This window comes from Heptranchias perlo, chromosome 5 (genome assembly GCF_035084215.1).
Source record: "Heptranchias perlo isolate sHepPer1 chromosome 5, sHepPer1.hap1, whole genome shotgun sequence".
Taxonomy (NCBI): domain Eukaryota; kingdom Metazoa; phylum Chordata; class Chondrichthyes; order Hexanchiformes; family Hexanchidae; genus Heptranchias; species Heptranchias perlo.
Window position 1 is genome coordinate 103489153 of NC_090329.1, and position 16116 is coordinate 103505268.

The window sequence follows — 16116 nt, forward strand, 5'->3', positions numbered from 1 at the left end:
ATATATGTTGGCACATCTCATCTGCCCAGCTACCCTCCCACACACTCCCTAGATTGTATAGCATGTGGGCCTGCCTCAAAGCATCAGCAGACAAAGTACAGGGGTTATTTGGGCAGACTCTAGTGCCATTGTAGTTGGTATGCCATTTGGTTCAGAGGTACAATTTTGTCTGACTACACTTGTGTTAAGCGTCTTGGGACATTTTTCTATGCTAAAGGTGCCATGTAAATGCAAGTTGTTATTCTTGTTGATCCAATGGAGATTCTTTTTCATGATCTTTGGACCTACAGCCATATAGTCAGCACTGGCTCAGTTGGTAGCACTCTCGCAGTCTCTGAGTCAGAAGGTTGTGGGTTCAAATCCCACTCCAGAGACGTCAGCACAACATCTAGGCTGACATTTTAGTGCAGTACTGAGGGAGTGCTGCGCTGTTGGAAGTGCCATCTTTCGCATGAGACATTAAACCAAGGCCCTGTCTGCCCTCTCAGGGAGTCGAGAAAGATCCCATGGTGCTATGTTGAAAAAGACCAAGGGAGCTCTACAGGTGTCCCAGCCAATATTTATCCCTCAACATCACTAAAAGAGATTATTTTGTCATTACCTCATTGCTGTTTCTCAGAGCTTGCTGTGCTCAAATTGGCTGCCACGTTTCCTACATTACAACACTTTAAAGGTAATTCATTGGCTGTAAAGCGCTTTGGGACATCCTCAGATTGTGAAAGGCGCTATATAAATGCAAGTCTTTCTTTTACATGTGAACTCCAAGCAGCTTGGAACTACTAACAATGCTCTAGGCAGCAGACAAAAATACTACTCAGCTTCTTTCATTTAATTAAAATTTCTGCAAAATAAACTACCATTTTTGTTTCAAATTTATTTCATCAAAAAGGTAGAGAATAAAATGTTCTGGAAAATGATTACTGAACCAATAATGAAAGATTTGGACAAATTGATCCAAGTAAGCTTTTCTGCCATGTCCAAAATTTAAGCACAAGGGGTCATATTTACAAATTAAGAATGCAGGAGGAACTTTTTTACTGAAATGGTGGAAAGTATGTGGAACAGATTACCTGCACAGGTTGTGGAACAAGAAACCTTAATAGGTTTTCAAGAAGGAATTAGACAGTTTCTCATCACCTAATGGGATTCAGGATTATTAGAAATGCACCAAGGGACTACTATGGATACGAGGGCTAGATGGACCGAAGATCTTCTCCTGCCTGAAACTATGATACTACGTAATCTGAGTTTAGATGGTGAAGTCCAAGTTATTTACCACCATAATCTGACATGAACCTGACATGGGATCGCTGCATGGAAACCTCAACCTACATGTATAATAAGGCGTGTAGCTCTTTCAAAACCAACATACTACCAAGTGGAGATTATAGGGATAATTTTCTGGCTTTGCATTCCCAGCAGAGAGCCTCATCCTCATGAAGATGTATATCAGAAGTTCAGACATATGCTGACCACAATGGTTGGAAAATCGTGCGCAGTGTATGCTCAAATTTCCAACATGCACTCCTGGTGGGCGAGCCTCCCTATTAGCACAAAGTCAGACAATTATCCCTTTGAAGCAAAGCTGTATCACACATTTGTGTTCACTATTGAGTCAGATAACTGTTACAATGAGAGAAATTTTAGATATTATGGAATAGAAATTGGATCTCGGTGCACCCGTTTTATTGGTGTAAAACAGGCTCAACGAGGGCCAATTTCAGGGACCAACGTCCCACGCCCAAAGAATACCTAAAAGACGTCCAACCCGATATTGGATCTGACAGTTTTTCAGGTGTCCCTGGCGACCACCTAAAACAGGTATTACATATGTAAATAAAGGGCTTGGTGCCTGTTTTATGTCCCCCTCCTCCTGCTAAATGCAGCCTTCAACATGTCATCGATGACGACGAACACCTCGCTAAGGCCATCCCCATGCCTCCACTACTTGCCTTCAAACAGCCACCTAACCTCAAACAGACCATCGTTCGCAGCAAATTACCCAGCTTTCAGGAGAACAGCGTCCACGGCACCACACAACCCTGCTACGGCAACCTCTGCAAGACATGCCAGATCATCGACACAGATACCACCATCACACGAGAGGACACCACCCACCAGGTACATGGTTCATACTCCTGTGACTCGGCCAACGTTGTCTACCTCATACGTTGCAGGAAAGGATGCCCCAGAGCATGGTACATCGGCGAGACCATGCAGACGCTGCGACAACGGATGAACGGACACCGTGCAACAATCGCCAGACAGGAGGGTTCCCTCCCAGTCGGGGAACACTTCAGCAGTCAAGGACTTTCAGCCTCCGATCTTCGGGTAAGCGTTCTCCAAGGCGGCCTTCGAGACACATGACAACGCAAAATCGTCGAGCAGAAATTGATAGCCAAGTTCCGCACCCATGAGGATGGCCTCAACCGGGATCTTGGGTTCATGTCACGCTACACGTAACCCCACCAGCGAAAAAAAGTTATCTGTTTTTAATACAACTGGACATTCTCTCTCTCTCTCTGCCTTTCGGGTCGCTTTCTCTCTCTGTCTTTGTAATCTGACCCATTGTGTATTCAGTATACTGGGATGTAATGTTTTCCGTGGCTAACCTGTCTGAACACCAACGTCACCTAATATTGCTGTGATCGTCTCCCAGCCGAGATGTGATAGGGGGCAGTTGGAAAGATTATCTGTAATCACCAGGCATTGTTCTCTGACTATATATGCTATGCGTTTTTAGAACCCTTCACTCACCTGACGAAAGAGGTAAGCTCCAAAAGCTTGTGATTTAAAATAAAACTGTTGGACTATAACCTGGTGTTGTGCACGTCCTTACATGTGTATTGCAGAGCAGAAGAAGCCAGGCCGATTCTGCTCAGGATTCTTAAGCAGTCGCTGCGGCCTAAGCAGAAACTGTCACCAAAAGGTAAGTGTTTAAAATAAAATGTTTTTTAAGTTGCTGTGGAAAATGAAATCCCAAAACTCTGAAACCTTGACAATATACATCAATCTGCCCTACCTGCTGCTACACATGTCCTTACTCACCTGTATTCACCTGCACATAAACCAGTTCACAATTGTTTGTTCACACATAGCTTGAACCATTGCCACACTCACATGTGAATTAACCATAAGGAAAGCGTTTTATATTACAGGAATTCAACCAAGAGGCAATGCGCAGATTTCCCTTTGTTGGCTGCATTCCATTATGTAAATAGCTCGCATAGTTGGGGAAATGGATACAACATAAATCCATGAAAATGTGAGCCTCAAATGTGTCATTGGATTAAGGGGGGTGGTTTCATAGTATCATAGTAGGTACAGCACAAGAGGAGGCCACTTGGCCTTTGAAAGAGCTATCCAATTAGTCCCATTCCCCGGATCTTTCCCTATAGCCCTGTAAATTTTTCCCTTCAAGTATTTATCCAATTCCCTTTTGAAAGTTACTATTCAATCTGCTTCCACCACCCTTTCAGGCAGTGCAGTCCAGATCATTACAACTCGTTGCGAAAAAAAATGACATGTCACCTCTGGCTCTTTTGCCGATCACCTTAAATCTGTGTCCTCTGGTTACCGACCCTTCTTCCTCTGGAAACAGTTTCTCCTTATTTACTCTATCAAAACCGTTCATGATTTTGAACACCTCTTTCAAATCTCCCCTTAACCTTCTCTGTTCTAAGGAGAACAACCCCAGTTTCTCCAATTTCTCCACGTAACTGAAATCCCTCATCCCTGGTACCATTCTAATAGATCTCTTCTGCACCGTCTCTAAGGCCTTGACATCCTTCCTAAAGTGTGGTGCCCAGAATTGAACACAATACCCAGCTGAGGCCTAACCAGTGTTCTATAAAGGTTTAACATTACTTCCTTGCTTTTGTACTCTATGGCTTTATTAATAAAGCCCAGCATCCCATGTGCATTTTTAACAGCCTCCCCAACTTGTTCTGCCACTTTCAAAGATTTATGTATGTGCACCCCCAAATTTCTCTGTTCCTGCACCCCCTTTAAAATTGTAGCATTTTGTTTATATTGCCTTTCCTCATTCTTCCTACTAAAATGTATTACTTCACACTTCTCTGCATTAAATTTCATCTGCCATGTATCTGCCCATTTCACCAGTCTGTCTATGTCCTCTTGAAGTCTGTTACTATCCTCAACATTGTTTACTACATTTCCGAGTTTCGTGTCATTGGCAATCTCTGAAATTACACTCTCTATACCCAAGTCCAGGTCATTAATAAATATCAAAAAGAGCGGTGGTCCTAATACTGACCACTAGGGCACACCACTGTATACTTCCCTCCAGTCAGAAAAACAACCATTCACCACTACTTTCTGCTTTCTGTCCCTTAGCCAATCTTGTATCCATGCTGCCACTGTCCCTTTAATCCCATGGGCTTTAATTTTGCTAACAAGTCTATTATGTGGTACTTTATCAAATGCCTTTTATCAAATGCAACACTCCAGTTCTCCAGCACCATGCCCAAATCCAAAGAGAATTGGAAGATTGTAGCCAGAACCTCCGCAATTTCCACCTTTAATTCCCTCAGTAACCTAGGATGCATCCCATCTGGACCAGGTGACTTTTCTACTTTGAGTACTGCCAATCTTTTAAGTACCTCCTCTTTATCTATTTTTATCCTATCCAATATCACTACTACCTCCTCCTATATTGCTATAATGGCAGCGTCCTCTTCTTCTAGTGAAGACCAATACAAAGTATTCATTTAGTGCCTCAGTCATGCCCTCTGCCTTCACATGAAGATCTCCTTTTTTGTCCCTAATCGGTCCCACCCTTCCTTTAACTACCCTTTTACTATTTATATGTTCATAAAAGACTTTTGGGTTCCCTTTTATGTTAGCCACTAATCTATTCCCACACTCTCTCTTTGCCCCTTTTATTCCCTTTTCTAGATCTCCTCTGTACTTTCTGTATTCAGCCTGGTTCTCTATTGTATTATAAACCTTACATTTGTCATAAGCCCCCTTTTTCTGTTTCATTTTAATCTATATATCTTTAATCCTCCAGGGAGCTCTACCTGTGGAGGCCATTCCTTTCCCCTTTGTAGGAATGTCTCCACTCTGTACCCGAACCAACTCCTCCTTGAAGGCCTCCCATTGTTCAGTTACTGTTTTGCTTGCCAATTTTTGATTCCAATCCACCTGGGCAAAATTCCTTTTTAACCCACTGAAATTAGCCTTCCTCAAGTTTAGCATTTTCACATTTGATTGCTCCTTGTCCTTTTCCATAACTTAATGATATTATGATCACTGTTCCCCAAATGCTCCCCCACTGAAACAAGCTCCACCTGCCCCACTTCATTCCCTAGAACGAGATCCAGCACTGTTTCCTTTCTGATTGGGCTGGAAACACATTAGCCGCTAAATTGGGCTGTGTAGCGCCTGTTGTTTCGGCGCTACACTGCCTCTCCGACATCCAAGATGGTGTCTTGCACGCGCACGCACGTTTCCTGCGTGACATGCGCCAGACGCCATCTCAGTATAGGAGTTAGCGCATGCGCTAATCCCAAATGCTGGAAGCATGTAAAGTAGGGAGAAAATGGTTGCAATCAGTGTGCAATGCTGATTTAAAGTGATACACACAATTTTGGACCTTAACGCTCAACTCAATGCACAGTCTTATCCCTGACCATCTAAACGTTTCTTACAGTGCCTGAAGGACACCCCACCAGCGCTATTTAAAGTGCCATGCAGGTGTTTCAGGTTAGTTGCTGGATTATTGCTTCTGGCCGCTGGAATAGTAGGAAGTGTTTTTTGAAGTTCCCTATTCTTATTGGGAGTTCCTACACTACTGTTGAGAGTGCTTTGGCAGGTATTGCCTTATGGGTCGGGAAACTACAACCCTGGTGGAACAACATTCCTGCCAACCATGGGCGGTCTGCAAGGGCTCCCGTTGGGCATTGAGCATGATTGGAAGCATGCAGAGAAGCCACGCCTAGCGGGTCAAGCTGCGAGGTGACGGAGGACGAGGAGGAGCAGGGCACTGAGCTGGAGGCTCGACCCAATGAGGGCCTTCCAGGATCAATTCTCTTACCTCAACGTGACCGAGGAGGATTGCATCCGACGCCTGAGGTTCACCAAGGAGACCGTGATGGAGATCTGTCAACTGGTGCGGCCACAACTACAGACTCAGAGCAGGGCAAGGACAGCATTGCCTGTGAATGTGAAGGTCACCGTGGCACTGAATTTCTACGGCTCAGGATCATTTCAGGCCTCTGCTGGCGACATGTGCAACATCTCGCAGTGTGCAGTGCACTGCTGCATAAGGGAGGTCACAGACGCACTGTACCACATGAGGAACAGGTTCATCACCTTCCCTCTCGACAGAGAGGATCCGAACGAGCGAGCATGGGGGTTCGCCCGCATTGCTGGCTTCCCCATGGTGCAGGGTGCCATGGACTGCACACATATTGCCCTGCGTGCCCCGCACATCAACTCGGCTGTCTTTGTCAACCGAAAGGGCTTCCACTCCCTCAAAGTGTAGCTGGTGTGCGACCACACGCATCACATCTTGGAGGTCGATGCCCGCTACCCTGGGAGCAGTCACGGCTCCTTCGTTATGTGGCAGTCCAATGTGCCAGCTATCTTTCACCCGACTCGGCAAGTCAAAGGCTGGCTACTGGGCAACAAGGGCTATCCCCTCATGACGTGGCTCATGACACCGGTCAGGAATCCACACACACGTGCACAGCAGGCCAATAATGAGAGCCATGCTGCCACATGCAACATCATGGAGCACACCTTGGGCCTCCTCAAACAATGCTTTCGCTGTCTGGACCGGTCTGGAGGAGCCCTGCAGTACTCCCCTGAGCGGGTGGGCAGATTCGTGGTGGTCTGCTGCATGCTACACAAACTCACCATCATGAGGGACCAGCCTTTGCCACCAATGACTGCAGAAGATCCTGAGCCAGAGGTGGAGGAGGAGGCTGAGAAGGAAGAGGCTGAGGAGCAGGAGGAGGAAGAGGCTGAGGAGGAGCAGGAGGAGGGGGTGGAGCCGGAAGAGGAGGTGGAGGAGGAGGCAAGGGTGCAGCAGGAACCACACGCCTTGTCTGCAAGGGCTGTGCGTGCTCACCTGATCCGTGCCTGCTATCAATAATTGGAACTACATCCCCCAACTCACCAACAGTCCCACATTCCCACCTTTCCCCTCCCACAAGACAATCAAATCGCCCTCCATCACATTACACATTGGTGTCCCTCTCAGCTTATCGCATAAATAAAAACCACCACCAAATGCAAAATCAAACTCTCATTTATGGATTAATAAATTAAAATATGCAAACATAACAGAACTATTCACCTTGTGCATTGCCTTAGTGCCTGTTGTCCGTGTGCCTTTACCTATCCCAGTGCTCCTATGAGGTGTTTCCCCAGTGGCTGAGCATGGGTGGTGGAAGGCTGCTGGCTTTCAATGGAGGAACATCCAGATGGCCTTGGAGGACGACCTCGAGCAGCTCTGGGCCTGGAGGGCCTGGCTTCAGACTGCATCATCTCAGCATGGGCTGCAGCAGTCTGGCCTGGCTGGCCAAGAGGCAACAACAGGGGCACTGGCGGAGTGGCAGGGGTTGGAGCAGGAATGCTGTCATCCTGAGAGAGGCCCGCAGGTCCGACTGCCATGGCGCCACTGCCACTCTCCCGGGGCGGCACCTCAGCACTCCTAGTGATCGGCTGGAGAACGGATTGGTGGAGTGCTGTGATGCCCTGGAAACCCTGTTCCACAGTGGTCCCCAGAGCCACGATAGCAGCAGTCTGAGCTGCAAATGCAGCAGTCAGACCTTGGATGGCAGACATTTGTGCTGCAATGGAAGCTGTGACATCAGTCATCAGACGCTGCATCATGGTGGGTTCCACAGGTGCGCTGATGGAGGTGACCACTCGTTCCATGTTGGAAAGGATGGGCTCCAAGCTCTGCGCAAAGCCCTGCGCCAAGTTGGAGCTGGACTCCTCCATGCCCCTTCTCATTATGCGCAGGCTTTCTGGCAGGCTTTCCAGTGCCCCAAGCATTTATTGGTGTACGCCCATCAGCCTGGCTCATGTAAGTCCTCATCTGACTCCTCTGCAGCAGAATTAGTGAGCGACCTCGCCCTTCGGCGAGTTGTCTCCTGTGGTATCCGTTCCCTCCGCCCCAGCTCCTGCGCACTTGTGCTTGGTGTCTCACCACATGCAGATCCCTCCTCTAACCTAACCTCTAAAGGACGCGCAGTGTCAGTCTCTCGGCTGGTGGGATGCGAGTGTCAGATCGAGTGATGGTGTGGCTTCAGTGTCTCCCTCCTCCCCCTCCTCCTCCTCCTCCTCCTTCTCGGGTGCCGCCACGTGTTCTTGGGTATCTGCAATGACAAAGGGAAACAGGTTGAGTTGTGGAGCAGGGAGAGGAGCAAGTTAGAGGTGCGCGCTGACACCATCTGCAGCACGTGAGTCAGAAAAAATTATGAGAGGAGGGAGATGTGGAAAAGGAGAAGGAGCATTAGATATGCAGAGACCCCCTTGACCGGGACCTCCAGAGCGGCACGTTGTGACGGCTGCAGCATCGGCCCGCCCAATGATCCGCAGCACCGTCTCCTCTAGGGGGGTGAGGACGTGTAGACATGCCCATCCAGCCTCAGGTCCCTCCTGCTGCCGGGTGTTATACGCCATCTTCTCCTGCAAGACAGAGGACAGTGTGTCAGTGAGTGTCCTGCAAGGTGTGTGGATGATGTGCCTGTCATGGTCGAATAGTTGCCAGTTTGTGTGACATGAGTGGAGGTTGTGTGGCCTGCAAGTGTGTGCAATGTGCGGGTGAGATGCAGTATTGCGTATGGATGGCAGTGTTTGTTGGTGGGTGGGTGGGTGACGGGAGGTGTCGTGCATGGAGTATTGCTGCAGTTGGTAGGATGCGCCACTTGACACTTGCATTCACTCACCTTGACCACTCGCGTCATATCATTGAATTTCTTGCGGAACTGCACCCAAGTGCGTGGTGCATGCCTGCTCTCCTTTGGTCCACGCCTTCCACCAGGGCCTCCAGAGTATTGTCCGAGAATCTTGGTGCCCGCTCTCTTGCTGGTGCAGCTACTCATGATGCCATTCTACCTTCTTCTACTTGGCTGTGTATCTGCCATTAGAAATGTGCCTGCACCTTTAAGTAATGCAGGCTGCTGATGATGTGCGCTGTCCACACCCCATTTCCAACTTCCTCATTCTCCGTGCAGCCTCTCAGCAGCGAGGGCTGCGCTTGCTGCACGGAGAAGTTCACGTGCGCGGGGTGGTAGCGCATTGCCCAGAACGGATCCTTATCCAATTTTTCCCCCAATGTTCCAGAAAGTTCTCTTATACACATTTCAGGATTCCTCCCACTCTTTGCCCTTTACACTATTACTGTCCCAGTCTATACTGGGATAATTGAAGTCCCCCATTATTACTACTCTATAGTTTTACATCTTTCTGTAACCTGCCTGCAAATTTTTTCCTCTATTTCAGTCCCACTATTTGGCGGCCTATAGTATACACCCTATAGCGTTATAGCTCTTCTATTGTTCCTTAATTCTAACCAAATAGATTCTATCTTTGACCCCTCAACTACATCATCTGTCCCCAGTGCTATAATAGTTTCTTTGATCAATACTGCCAGCCCCCCCCTCCTTTCTTTCCTTCCCTATCTTTCCTGAATACCTTGTAGCCAGGAATATTAAATACCCAATCATGAAAATAAATGTGGGGAGTCGATAGCCCAAACTTCCACTGATAGACTAACGTTTTGCTACGTTAAAGGTGCTATATAAATGCAAGCTATTGTTACAGAGCAATTGGCTCTCCACATTCACAGCAGAGCTCAGATCTACCCGTACCAAAGAGCAAGAATGAAAGTGGAAAGGAAAACATGACAGTCATTCTCTTCAAGAAGGAACAGAAAGAACAGGTATTATAAATAGGCATTGAAAGTTGCTGTGTTGCAAAAAAAAATGTCAATGCAGAAATCATGCCTACCGATCACCTGCATCTCTTCATCCCCCCCCTTAAACAAATCCATACAAACACAAAGTGCCTGTATCTGAACTAGTGCCATCATAAAAAAAGAATCTTACTGCATATGGGAAATTTGTGTTATTCAGTTGAACTAGACTAAAATACAAAACTTTTATATATCAGACTCTATCTCAGCCATGTCAGCAAAGTTAATAGTGCAAGTTTGAGAAGATTTTAAAAAAATCTTTAGCTTCTATATTATTTTTCATAAAAGTACAGCCATCGAACCCAGTTTTTACTTTCAGAGTTCTGCCAGCGCTGGTCTACAAACCTTTTCAGCAGCTCCTTTGCAAATGTACAATGCAAGCACTCTGCATGTAGCCTAGTTAGTACAATAAACAACTCCGCGTGCAGTGTTTGTACAGGTGAGATCTCCTGCTGACTGCCCACCCATAAATCAGGATCATTTAGAAATAGTGAAGGGGGGAGAAAAGGTAAAGTCAAAATGTAGAGTAAAAACATGAAGTGCAGTGTGTGGCCTCCCTTGAACTGAGGGTCACCAGCCTGCGGAGAGTAAAATGTTAGGCTGCAGCAAGTTTTGTGGCAGGGGTGCAATTGAAACTATCAGATCTAATGGTCCTCATCAATCTCCCAGGTCTTCTCAGTATGAAGAACAAGCTTGGTATTCCAGACGCATGTGAAGTAATTGAGAGTTAACTGTGGCTGTCTGTTAGTTATTCTGTTATTCTGTATCTCGATGTATTTTTTTTCCTAAATGGCCCACTAACAAAATATCTAATTTCTAGTGGTAACAGACTCCTGAGTTAGTACTTCTGAAAAGTGACAACCATTGCAAGACAAATGCTGCCTGAGTAACACTGGGGGTTAATCTTTCTGATTAACATACACATAACAACACTTACCATGTTACCCAACTTCCATACTTTGCCAATTTGTAATAAGGATTCTGTTGTGTGTTTTGTTTTGTTTGTTTGTGGTACTATATTAAACTGGACATTAATTAATAAATAAGTTCACATTTCTGAACTAAACATAAAGTGTAAGAGTAACGGCAGCTGGTGTTAAATATATCATGCGGACATTTTTAAACATTTTCTTCAATTGTCATTCAAATTTCAATGAACAAGAAATTACACTGCAATATTGGTAACAAGCACATTTAAATTAATCATTCAAATAAACAATTTAACACCTTTATTAAAATAGTAGACAAGGTAATTTCATATTGATTGTTAATATTGCTCAGCATAAATTCAATCCAATGGAAATCTCATAACTCTGAAACCTGGACCCCCTGGGTCTGCTATATCAACCTCATTACCTGCTCTTACACATACACTTTCTCACTTATAATCACCCATTCACTAATACATAGACTAATTCACAATTATTTGCTCATACTCTGACACAGGTTCAGCTGTTGCCACACTCATATTATTGACCTGTTACTCACAGATGGATTGAATGTTGCTGACTTTTTAGAAAATGTGCAAAGAAGATGTCCTTTGTGCACCTTGTGTAGTAGAAACGCATATGCATTCTTTATACACTCAGTTTCACAATACAAAGTGCATGGAGGAAAGCTTCCCCCGAGTATAGAGTAATAAATAAGAATGTGGCACACGTTTCAGTAGTCTTGGAGACGTATACGTCTTTGTGGGAGTGTTATTTCAGCCGGACACACTGTTACACTACAGTGGAGCTGAGAGGTCACCTGATTGACCCTGCCTGGCTACATCACTGATAGATATGAATCATGTGATACCTACTGTGCTGCCTCTACAAGCAGATGCTTTATTTTAAAAGAACACGGTATTGAAAAGCAATGCCAGGCATGAATGCCAATCAGTTACATAATGAAATATGTACAAAACTTAAACATCCATTTTATTCATTGGGTCATGCAGGGTGAAAGCTACAGGGTGCATTAACATCTTTCCCCCTTTGCCCTATGGCGAATTATCCTCAATCTGCCCCATTTTACACACGCACACAAATACAAGCACACACAGAATCCTAAACATTTATATATTAAATTATAACAGATATAGATAAGATGCATCTGAGGGAGGAAATTGCAGTAGCTCTGGTATAAATCTTCCGGGAATCACTGAATACTAGAGAGATGCCTGGGGATGGAAAAAGGCACATGTTACTCCTATTTTAGCAAAAGTAACAGAGGAAACTACAGGCCAGTGAGTTTGAAGTCCATTTAAAATAATGTATATGGAAAATGAAATAGCTTTGAGGGTCCTGATTGACAACTGATTGAAAGTATCACACTATTCTTTGCAACACCTCCCAACCCCATGACCTCCACCACCTGGAAGGACAGGGGCAGCAGGTGCATGGGAACACCACCACCTCCAAGTTCCCCTCCAAGTCACACACCATCCCGATTTGGACATATATCGCCGTTCCTTAATCATCACAGGGTCAAAATCCTAGAACGCCTCAGCCTAACAGCATTGTGGGAGTACCTTCACTACACGGACTGCAGCGGTTCAAGAAGAAGGCCCACCACCTTCTCAAGGGAAACTAGGGATGAGCAATAAACGCTGGCCTTGCCAGCGATGCCCATATCCTGAGAATGAATTTAAAAAAATAACAATGCTTGATGGCAGTGAGTAAAGTAAATCAGTTGTTGGTATATATTAAAAGGTCAGTATTTAGCGAAAATAGTGAAGCAATCCTCCTACTTTACAAATCACTGGTCGACCGCAATTGGAATACTGTTTACAGTTCTGGTCGCTGCAGTACCAAAAGGATATTGCAGCTCCTGTGAGGAAGAGGGCAACCAGAATGACTGAAGGGTGAAGACATTTGGATTATGAGGAGCGATTACGTAAGATGGGAATGTTCTCACTGGAAAAGAGAAGTTGGAAGGTTATATAAATGCTATTTTTAGGATTCTAAAGGGACTAGATAATATAGACCATGACAGCGGTTTCACCTTGACCAGAACAGTAGAACCAGAGGATGGGGTAAATTTAAAACAAATCCGCGGAAACATTATTTCAGTGAGCAAGCGATCAATCTATGGAACAGACTCCCTAGAGCGTTGGTAGGAGCAGATAATCTTGATTCATTCAAATGCAAATTACATAGATTTCTTTCAGAAAATGATATTTTGGGATACAGTACATGAGTAATATGAGACGTGACATATGGTCTGCATCTCATCTTTCAGATGAGATGTTAAACCGAGGCCCCATCTGCCCTCTCAGGTGGACATAAAAGATCCCACAGCACTATTTCGAAGAAGAGCAGGGGAGTTCTCCCTGAAGTCTTGGGCCAATATTTATCCCTCAACTGACATCAAAAACAGATTAATCTGGTCATTATCACATTGCTGTCTGTGGGACCTTGCTGTGCGCATATTGGCTGCTGCGATTCCTACAATGCAACAGTAACTACACTTCAAAAGTATTTAATTGGTTTTGGGGCGTCCTGTGGTTGTGAAAGTTGTTATACAATCACAAGTTTTTTCTTTCTTTCATGCTTGTAAGGAACAGGTTCCAATGGTTCCCAAAGCTCTGCACCACTGGGGGTTTTCCTCAACTCATGTCTGGGTGTGTTGTAGACCAATTGATGGAGATTGATTACCATGATTACTCAACAACTCCATTATCGTTGTATCATGTGACGACCAGGATGGTAGAAGGTGAACTAGATGGACCTTGGTCTATTCCCGTCTAGCAATTCCTATGTTCCTGTGTTGCTATGAGATATATTTTCCTGTATTCTACTGCAATATAAAATCTGGTATTGGTAGAATATTGTCATGTTATACTGTATGTCTTCAAGAGTAACATCTCTCTTAGCTATTTGGCTAATCTAGATAGAAGATTGCCATTGCATAAAGTGAGTCAAGACCAAGTGTAGTGGGACATGCAGATGTAATTTAATCCTCATTTTAAGTCATACATTCTGACCTTATTTTTATGTAATACTTTAATTTGATAATATTTATCGTTAGATAGCAAAACTGATGGCAACTTGAGAAGCAGAAAAGTAGAGTTGGTCGGAGCAAAGGGGTTTCTCTGCAGTACAGGCTGAGGAGCTGAGAGATACAAACATAAGAACAATGACAGACAGACAGACTTTGTGTATCATAATATATACGCTCTCCACCCTATCCAAAACTATGAGATGCAAAACATACAAACATATGAAAATGACAGGCAGTAAAAGACCAGCTGATCCATCATGCCTGTCCCTAACTATCATGGTGCAACTTATGCAACTTCACTTGCCCACACATCCACGAAGAGCCACATAATCTCCTGAGAAAAGGGGAAAAAAGCAGAGAAAAAATCCAAGGCAAATTCAGGATAAAAAGATCTGGGAAATTCCTTTCCAACCCCCAACAGTTATCAAATAAGTTCCAGGAGATCCCAGTGACTGGGAGACTCCGCCCAATAGCCCACCTACCTTTTGTACGCTGTGATGTCAGCACTATTCAATTACAGCAATGACAAGTTTAAATAAACAATTTCAATCAAAACCGTGGACATAGGAATTTCTAATGAGGAGAAGTTGACAAAATGAAAACATGGCAACAGGTCGTAAGGTTTTGTAGACAGGAAATACGCAAAGATGTAACATTTTTAATACATCATATAGATGACTCCATGGACTGGATTTTAACTGCCAGAAACCGCACTTGTGAGTTAATTTCCTGTCTGCCCACAGCAGAATGAGATCTGGCTGATTTTAACGTAAATGACAAGAATGCCCAAGCAGAAATAAAAAGGCCGGAAATCCTAGGCCCTTCTGGCACAATCCTACCATAGCTCCAGTGGGAGGGCAGCGTAAGGGCTGCAAACTAGATTGGGACCTAATTACGTTAGGGACGATTTTAACTCGGAGTGGGAATTAGAGTGCGGGGGAGGGGGGAGAAGCGGGGGGGAGAAGCGGGCGGCGAACCGTCCGCCACCCCCCACCCCCACCCCGGGACCGTGAGGCCCGGGAGATTTTAACTCTCGACATTTTACCCTTACCGCTCTCACCGTTCCTGCCATGCAGGGGTTAAAATTGGCTTTGCTGTCCAACTGTGCCCTTGTTGAGTGAGGAGCTTCTGCCTGCCCCAAAACAAGGCCATTGACTGAGAGGAGATGTGGCCAGGGTCGGGAGCTCTCAAGCTCGGAGTACTCAGCCTCTCAAAAGCCGGGCAGATCCTTGGTAGCCAGTGTGCCCAATGAAAGGAGGCATACCAGTCACTTCAATGGTGCATGTGGAGACTACTTGGGAATACAGTCCAGGCCTGGATTGTGGCCTGGATCTCTGAAGAGAAATGGTGCATTTTGTGAAAATACTTTTCAATGTAGCCTCCTTACAAAGGGGGCCAATGGGGCACTACAGGAAAGGAAAGAGGGAAAGTAGGAAAATAATAAAGTTCAGAGGGTGGTGGGTGGCGCTCTAGGCACCACAAGAATATCGTAGGCGTGCTGGGCTCCTACCCCTAAGGTCGCCCCTTCCCTGCATCTACCTTTCAGCCTGAGTTGGTTTCTGGGCTAGCCCCATATTGTGCCTGCATGGAGCCATTGTGCTGTGGTGGTTGCCCTTTTGGAGTGTACAGCTTGCCTGTGGCTTATCAATGAGGCCTGGCCCTCAAAACGGACCATGCCTCCCGTCAGCCCGCACTCTCCTCCGGCTATCCGCCCGATAACTAAAATCATCTCTTTAATGTTTCCTCAGATTTCATGAGAATCGCCATCAGATTTTCTTCTGCCGGTCACCCATTTTTCAGGCGAGAAATGGGTAGTCGGCAGTTGAAAGCCCCCCCCCAAACACCCCACCTCCCCAGAACAAGATAATATGGGAAGCGTGTTGCTCCCTCTGAGAGAAAATAAACTAACAGTTAGAATTGGAAATTGCTCAGTCATCTCAGTTGAAAATCAGTATGAAAGCCTCCAGGCAAGGATTTAATCAAATTCTTAATGAACCAAAGGAGCTGCCTTTTTGAGTCATAGACTTAATTAAAAGTTCCTTGTCCTCTGTAGAACAATCACCCACCTCGCAGGCAAAGATCGTAATTCACTTTCCCTGTTGATTATAACTTCAGGGCGTGCCTGAACAGTTTATTCTCTGTTCAGGAAATTTATGAGTCTCCCCTGGATCCATGAA

General features: G+C 45.3%; 2 long non-coding RNA genes across 2 annotated transcripts in view; one reads left to right on the top strand and one right to left on the bottom strand.

Annotated features, from left to right (window-relative positions):
- LOC137321987 (uncharacterized) overlaps positions 1 to 11524 on the bottom strand; it is a 181096-nt gene extending 169572 nt beyond the window's left edge. Inside the window, exon 1 of the long non-coding RNA XR_010962936.1 lies at positions 11441 to 11524. This is a non-coding gene — a long non-coding RNA (uncharacterized lncRNA). The remainder of the gene's footprint in view (positions 1 to 11440) is intronic.
- Positions 1 to 16116, top strand: part of LOC137321988 (uncharacterized) — a 228285-nt gene that overhangs the window by 67592 nt on the left and 144577 nt on the right. The window lies entirely within an intron of this gene.